The sequence below is a fragment of the Egretta garzetta genome, unplaced genomic scaffold, assembly GCF_000687185.1.
Source record: "Egretta garzetta isolate BGI_Z169 unplaced genomic scaffold, ASM68718v1 scaffold145, whole genome shotgun sequence".
NCBI lineage: Eukaryota > Metazoa > Chordata > Aves > Pelecaniformes > Ardeidae > Egretta > Egretta garzetta.
Genome location: NW_009259687.1, coordinates 1,095,463 through 1,103,962, shown reverse-complemented (window position 1 = coordinate 1,103,962; position 8,500 = coordinate 1,095,463).

Below are 8,500 nucleotides of genomic sequence, written 5' to 3'. Positions count from 1 at the left end.
GGCCTTCGTGCTGCGGGTTCCGCCGGCTCCTCGCCCTGAAACTGACCGGCCCCGCAGCCAGTTCCGCCACCAGCCCTTGCCCCTACACCCGGACAGCCGCTTACACGCGGATGGGGCCACGCCTCGCTTTAAAGTGACCGTAACCGGGCTCCGCGGCGGCATCCCTGCCGTTACCGCCCCTAGCTGCCTGACCCCCTGCTCCGCTTCCCACGGAAGGGATCCATCCCTTGTTCCAGCTTTCACGACTTCAGCGTTTTACTCAAGCTCACCCCGCGGCCGTGGTGTCCGTCCCAGCGGAGGAGCACACAGAGCATCCCGCCCAGCCCCGCCAGTTCCTGCCTGTAGCCTGCTCGATGCATCTCAAATTTCCTGAGGTTTTGGCTACCAGGCTGTAATAAGTCTGGGATTTTTGCATATAAACTGTTATTTGTTTCAGACTGTAACTTATCCACATGTAGGCAGCTTGTAACAGGTATAGAAAAAGATACCTTTCTTCCTGCTAGGACACGCTGCCAAACTTCAAGTATCCATTCCAAAGCACAGCGGGACTAGAACATCTCATTAAAGGGTTGTAAGGGGGTTTTGGTTTTGTTTTACATTGGCAAGGGATTGATTTCTTTTTTTTCTTTCCCCTGACCTCATCCTTGGCAAAGGCTGAGCTATTTTTACTGAAATTCTTCAAAAAAACCCAAAGTTCATGTGCTATAGAGTCTCATATAGAATAACCATATCCCAAACAGTTAAACAGCAGAGTTATAACTAAAAAGGCTCTCACACATCGCTCAGCCTTACCGTACTACCATATTAGTAATATGTTTGCTCGTTATCCTTTGTCATTAAGTTTACACCTAATCTTTTCAGGTCAATCCAAAATGTGCTTGAGTGTGTTTCATGTTGGAAACCTCAGCACCAACTTTACAAATAATACTGAACGGAGATTTACCCTTACAGTTGGATTAAAATATCTACTCTGCAATTCATTGATCGAATTTAGTCTCAGAATTTCACCCAAGTCTACAGTGAAACTTTCTCTGTAAATTTAACTGCAAAAAAAGTAATAATTTCTGCACAGGTAATAGATTAAAAGTATTTTGTGTGGGGGGAAAAAGCTGTCCTGTTTTCTTAATTTTCCTTCTCAATTTCCTTCACAGGAAATTTTCCCACACTTCCAAATGTTAAATATCAACCATATGCAAACACCTATTCTAATGACAGCTCAAACACAGGGTGCAGCAGAGTTTTTGTAATTAAGCCATTAAGCAATTATTATCATATCCATCATGTTTTAATCAGTGACAAAGCAGATGGAACTACTCAAATCTGTCAGTGTCTTCTGCTCTCTGACACTCGAGCAGAGCTGAGCTCCAGAACGGGGCTTTTCATCAAGACAAATTTTTTAGAACTTTTTTTTTTTTTTAATTTCCATGCTGTGCATTTGGCGGGGATTTATCCAAGCAAGCGTAAAAGACTTTGCAAAGCCAACTCTGAAACCTCTCCGTCTCTGTTCACTTGCCAGGGCGCAGTGATCCCGTTAAAGAAACCCCCAGTGCCTTCTCATTTCACCTCGATGTCCCCCCAGTGTCCCTCGTCCCGGCGGGTTTGGAAGCTATTTGTTAGCTTCAAGATGACATCTGGTGGTAGGTTTTTATCACTTCTCTTTTGGGGAGCTAATTCCAGCACTTAAGCAAATGAATTCTCTTTCCCCAGTTCCCCATCACAAATTTTACCTCTTTTCTGCTTCCAAAACAAGACATACATTGTCTATGCTTTTGGCCTGCAAATGTCCTGCTGGTAATATCCAGGAATAAGCATTTATTCCATGAGCTGCTGCAAAGTAACACCGTTAAAACATGCCAGTGTGATTCAGTAAAGTTAAATCCGGGTTGGAAGCGCTCATACTGTATTTCCTACAACATGGCGCGAGGTCCCGTGGTGTTATGTCATAGACAACCCCTGTTTTGAGAGAGAAATAAGATAGTCTTATGACCCCTCCCACGGCTTTATCTCAAAGGCAAGGCCTATGTTTTGAAAGTGGGAAAACACGTGTTTTGCCGGTGACCACACGTGTATGTACATCAGCAGCAGAACCGTTCTCTGAGGAAGTCCCTCAGCCCTCCTTACAGCTGGCAGCAGTACCCTTGCAAATCCGTGGCCTTAAAACAGAAGACGTGTGGCTTCTGTAGCCTTCCTCTGTTTCCCGGAGAGAGGAAGATGAACATTATGTTAGAAGACTCATCAAAGAGACTCATCAAAGGCAAAGTCTTGCAGATGTCACAGCGCGCTTCGTTCTAAAGATCTCTCTCTTGCATCCCGGAAGGGTCGCGCAGCCTGTAAATACCGCAGGAAGATCTGCTCGCGGCGGGTATTCCCCTCACCTCCAGCTGCCCCCGTGCAAAGATCAGCCACTCCGAAAAGCAGCTCTGCGGCTTGTGGTTTGCCCCTCTCTGCTCTCAAGCTGACTCTCTTCCCCAGACAGATCGCTTTGGCTTTTTAAGTGTAACCGGTTTGGCAAAAGAGCAGCCAAGGATTAACTCACAGGGTGGCAATAAAAATAGGCAGGAGAGAAGTTGGGTGAGAGCAGGCAGGAGGGGGAATTCCCTTCCTCTGGTCTTTGGAAATGCCCCAGAGGAGAGAAATTTGGGAGATTTCTCCTTCCCAAGGAGAAAGGTGCTGCAATGTAGCCATGCCAGTTTTGCCTCCACTGTGGCAGAGCAGGTGTTTTTCCCAACACAGAGGTTTTGTGGGCTCTGAAATTAAGTGTCAGGCAGCGGGGACTGTCCCCTCCCAGGGGACCAAGACAGTGGATCAACTTCACAGCACTGTGATGAGATTGGGCATTTTAGTGATTAAACCTATGAAATACTTCATGTAATGAAACCTGTCAGGGAAAAACATCTTCATTAGATAGGACTGGTCAAATTCTGCTCTGATCGACAGCAGTGGAGATCTGGAGTCACGTCACAGGAGCTGGAGGAGAGGGTCCCTGTGGGACTGCCTTGGAATTTGCCCGTGTCTAATGTCAACACTGTCCGTTTTCTAGCCCCTGTCCTCAGTGGACATTTAACACGACAGTCATGAAAAATGATCCCTGTAGGCTTTCGGTCACACCCCAAACCCCCTAGATTTCGAAAAGCATCTTAACAGGTTCCCCCGGAGGCGAATCGTCCCACCCGCACCTCCCTGTGCCAGCCTTGCAGGTGGCCTTTGCAGACCAAGGTGAGGTTTGCTCATGGGCTAGAGGCCATTTCCCACCTCCCCAAGCAGGGGAAGGCCCAGCTGGGGCTGCATTTGGGCCGCGTGCTCCATGTCACACCATGGCCATCCTGGCAGCAAGGAGGGCTGCACGGGGGCTGCCTGCACGCTGTCCTCCAGATGAGGATTTACACGCCTGCTGATGAAGAACAGGGTTAACGATTCTGTCTCACTGCTCGTGTGTGGATGAGGCAACCAGCCCATCCCTTGTGCGCAAAGCCATGCTGCCACGTCAGCTCAAACCTGGCACCGCGTATCTCTGCATGAGACCTGGTGACCATGGGATTGTCAGCACATCTTCCATGTTCCTCTTCCAGGAGGCCAGGCAGAGCCAGTGGGAGGCTGGCAGCAGTGCCAGACACCCTGCCTTGGGAACTAGAGAGGGCTTGTGCTGGGGCAGATGGATATTCCCGTTTAGGCAGCTGCCGTGCTGTGACCCGTGCCATGGTCTTGTGCTCCCCTGCCTGCCCATCGTGGCCATCTGCTGTCCTGGCTTCAACTCAGAGCCTGTCCACACCGCCCCGGTGCTGTGGCACAGCTATAGCCAAGCTCCTGGTGGTATGGCGAGCATGGAGCAGCGCAGAGCCAGCTGCAGCCTGCTCCATGCTGCTCCCAGCCATGAGGCTGTGCAAGCATCTGCATGGTGAGCCAGGACTGACCCTGTGTCACTGTGCCTGGGTGGCTTCAGCCTGGGGAGAGCCCATCAGACCATGCTTCAGCCCTTAGGAGCTGAGAGGGCAAAGGGGGAGATCCCAGTGCTCTGGGCAGGCCTGGGGCACAGCTCCTCCCAGCAGCCCCTGAATTTTTTGGGTTGTCTGATACTAAAATACTGGCTTTGTACATCTGACAAAGGTGTATTCACACCCACCAGAGTGCAGAAATACAGACTTGCACTAGCTTGGACTGTGGTGGACGCCCAAAGGCACCACACAGTCATATTAAGCATGGAGGCCACCAGCCCCCATGGCCAGTAATTAGTCCCACCTCTCCTGCCCCATGTCAAGGCCCGAAAGTGTTCCTGTGTTGCCTGTTGCACCGTCCTCACACCCCAGCTAAGCCAGCTCCCCTCTGGGATGAAAGCACAGCTTTTTGCCTCCCCTCCTCTGGTTACCCCCCTCACACTTGCTGCCCTTAACTGTGTGATTACAACAGCGCAGAGACCCATTGTGGCACTGAGACCTCTGCCGCAGCAGAGCTCTTCAGCTTGTCCACCCCCCAGCCACCCCCAGCTTGGACACCCTCAGCTCTGCCTCTGCTTCCTCCAGACCGGGCTTTCTGCAGAGCTTGAAGACCAACAAGCATCCAGCTGCTACCGGATCCCTGCTCGGCTGCCTGAGAGATCCCGCGCTCGGATCAGCATGACCCTGTACACATTCAGGTCTCCCAGCCCCTTAATTTTTCCCAGCTCTCTGAGCCAGTGAAGTCCCAGTGTTTATTATTCCTCTCCCAGAATGGTTCTCTGTCTCCGATGCTTTGCTGTCTGATCTCCTATTTTTTCTTCGGTTTTGTTTTTCCTTTCTTCCTTCACTGGGTTACAAAGCTGTGAAGGGCCCTTGGAAAGGAAGATGAGTCAGGACAGATATGCAGGGGGGGAGAAGACAAGCTCCCAGCCTTGAACTCAGGTTCACTGCCTGCATCACTGTTATTAAAAATAGATGAATGGCAGTGCTCTTTGCATTGGAGGAGCAACAGAGGAGATGTAATACCTCAGGCTGCTGAGCAAATGCTCCCTCTGTCTGCCTGCAAGTCACCCAGTAGCATCTTCTGCTCTCCGATAAATTCATTTTTTTCTTGGCTCTGACTTGTGGGATTTAATTTGCCTTTCATAAAAAACGTGTTTTAATGTTTCAACCTTGCGGGGGGGGGATGACTCACTCTGGATTAGCTCTTCCGCTCCAGTCAGTTGGCTACCAGCTCCCTTGAGAACTAAACATCCCTTCAAGAGCCGAGTCGTGTCCCTTTGAGAGCAGCCCCTCTCTCCATCCCACACTGAAGTGCTTCTGGAGAGTGAGAGTGCAGCCGCCGGGGGGTGATACATTGGCTCGTCTACCCCACAACCAACTCTGATCATGCCCAGCCCTCCTGACAAAGCAGGTTTGGAAGGTGGCACGGGGCAGGCTGGGATCCGCTGGAGGCTCTGCGAGGGCAGGGTGAGCTGTGCGCCGGCGGTGCTGCCGGTGGCGAAGGGCGGAGGACAGAGAGGCTGAAGTGCAAGAAACGGGGTGATTTACGTGAACCCAGAGCCCGCGGGAACCGCCCGTGTCCCAGGAGAGGTGGAAAGAGGTGATTGGGGGCCGCGCTGGGGTGATGACGGCAGTGGGACCAAGGCTGCCTCACTGCTCTGCTCGCTACGGGGACGCTGAACCCCTGTGGTAGCCCAAGCTGGGAGACACAGCCCAAGCACTGAGCTTACGCATCTCTCCCAGGGCCAACGTCTCCCTCCCTCCTACCTATACCCTTACTTCCTCTCAGCCCTTTTGCTGCCGCTATTTTCCACTCGCTTGTTTTCTATTATCTGCTTCTTCCTATTAAATTAACATAATCAACATTATCATCTCTGGCCTGCTCCGTGCTTTGGCCGCCAGCCAGCAACAAAAGGACAGGAGCTAAATAAAGCCACTGCAAGAGAGAGCGTGACGCTGGCAGAAGGCGATGCCGTGTTTTTCGAGCACAACACTTTCTTTCAGAAGTTATTCTAAGTCCTCGACTCTCATTGCTACCCAGACCTGCCTGGTCTACCTGCTGCATGGTTTTGGAAGGGTGTTTTCAGTCCTCCTCGAGAACAGCCCGGAGGGCAACTGCCCCCTGAGCAGGTCAGAGCCCCTATATAGCCCATGTGGACATAAGGGGCTACTGCCTGGTGTCTGAGGGGAATATTTTTGCTCGCTCCATGAGAACGTGGCTGTGCACCAGTGGGATGTTAAAGTGCCCCTTGTTTTCCTCCCTTCTCCAGGGTGCCACTGCAGAGACACCGTCACACCGATGCAGTCAGTTTTCTCGCTCCCAACTGCCCCTTCCGTGCTATGGGGAGCCGAAGGTGCCTCATTAGTGTGTTAATCATAATCCTAATGAGCATGGAGATCAGCTAAAGTAATAGCAGTGACCTGCAGGGGGGCTTATCTGCCCAGGTTTATCCTGCAGCTCACAAACCCCTTGGGGAGTGCCCGCCCAATGCTCTCCTCGTCACCCAGCTGTTGAAGATACCCTGTGCCATGTCTATATGCTTAATTAAAGCAGAGGGACTGGTAACCTTGACGACTGAGAGCCGCTATCTATAAGCCAGCTGAGGTGGATATCGTTTCGGCATCTGCAGAGAGAGACCAGAGGAGAGACGTGAGTCAGAAGCTCGCAGGCGCTGGACATGCTCGTGAACCGTGGTGGCAGCCAGCAGCGTTCATGTGCCCCAGAGCTGATGTCCTCCCCAGGGATGGGTGCTGGGGGGGTGTAAATGCCCTGGTCCCTCACTGGTGAGATTTAGATTGGACATTAAGAAAAATTTCTTCCCCAAAAGGGTTGCCAAGCATTGGAACGGGCTGCCCAGGGAAGTGGTCAAGTCCCCATCCCTGGGGGTATTTAAAAGCCGGGTAGACATGGGGCTTAGGGACAGGGTTTAGTGGTGGGATGGCAGTGTTGGGTTAACAGTTGGACTTGATGATCTTAAAGGTCTTTTCCAACCTAAACAATTCTATGATTCTATGATTTGGCAGGCTCTGAGGTGCCAGGTCAGGTGGTGCTCGCTGTGGCACCAAGAGCCCAAGCCTGTCTGGTGCAAAGGAGGCTTTGCCCTGCCAGGCAGCCCTGCGGTGTTCAGGGGAGCAGAAGACCCTTACAGCTTACCAAAAAGTTGTAGACATGCTTAAAACAATTTCCCTTAGACTGGGGAAATTTACAGAAGCCCAATTACTTCTGTGTTAACAGGATGCCAGAAAATGGTACATCCCGTTTTGATGGTGATAAGTAGCAAGCAGCTAGAACCACATTTCCAATGAGGGGCTGAGATTTTTTTTATTTTTTTTAAAGAGCAAGTCAAAGATGTGATCAGCTCAACCCTGTTCTCTTCTACCTGCTTCTGAACGGAGGGCAGGAGCTATGAGGAACCCCACATTGAAGAAGGAAGGCAAGACCTCTCAGGGAACAAAAATATCCGTTTCCACCTTCCTCCTCTGTCCCGTGGTGCTGCAGACATGGGTATGGGGAGGGAGAAGGGGACCCACAGCCCCACCTCTGCCAAAGCAGCCCGAGAGAGGGTCAGCTGCCATGGGGCCCTAAGATGTCTGTGAGGCCCCATGTCCTTTGCACCTTACAGGCAAAGGGCACCTTCCCAGGTCAGAGGAGCCCCAAACCTTCCTGTTGTTTCTGTGAGAGCTGATGGGGCAGGATGGGAGGGCTTACGCCAGCTGCACCACACAAGGCTGGGGGCAGAGAGGAAGCACCATGACAAGGGATTCACAAGGGGGTTTTTGGTCCTTCCAGAGAACAGCCTGGGCACAGGGTGCCTGCCTGGGCACCTGGCCACCGCCAGCTTTGTAATGGGGTTTATTCTTCAGAAATGCCAGCCAGAAGAGAATGGTCGGGCGTTCTGCAGGATGGCTGCTGGCTGGGCACTCACAACGCCTGGCTGGGGCTGGCCAGCCCCCAGGGAGGCTGGGAGGGATGTGGGGCCAGGGGGTGCCCCATGGGCTGCAGGTTGTCCCGAAAAAACAGCTACAGCATCTTAAGCACCCGGCCCAGTCCTGGCCAGGGCACCATCCAGGGGTGCTTGGAGCAGCTCTGCACCCGGCTGTGCCCACAGACCCGGGTACCCCGAAACAGTGCTGGGGCCCAAGGGCAATGCCCCATGTTGGGCTTGACCGCTGTCCCCATCCCTGTATGAGGCAGAAGTGGGGGTGCCAGGCTCAACTGGGTATGCCAGGGGCTATGCGGGACCAGACTGGGGGATGATGAGGGCCCGGACTGGGGTCACTTGGACCAGCATGGGGTGATGGGGTGGTGCAGGATAGGAGCGGGGACGCCCGAGACAGGAAAGGACCGGACCGGGGGTTCCCTGCCCGAACCAGGGGTGACTGGTCCGAGGATGCCGGGGCCGGTGCGGGACTGGACCAAGAGTGCCCTGCCCGAACCGGGGCTGCCGGGGACCAAGAGGCGATGGGGGGGCCGGTGCCGAACCGGATCGAAGGGGCCGGGTACCGTACCGGGACGGGCGGGCACGGTGCGGGGCCGGGCCAGGGGTGCCGGGGCCGGACCGGAC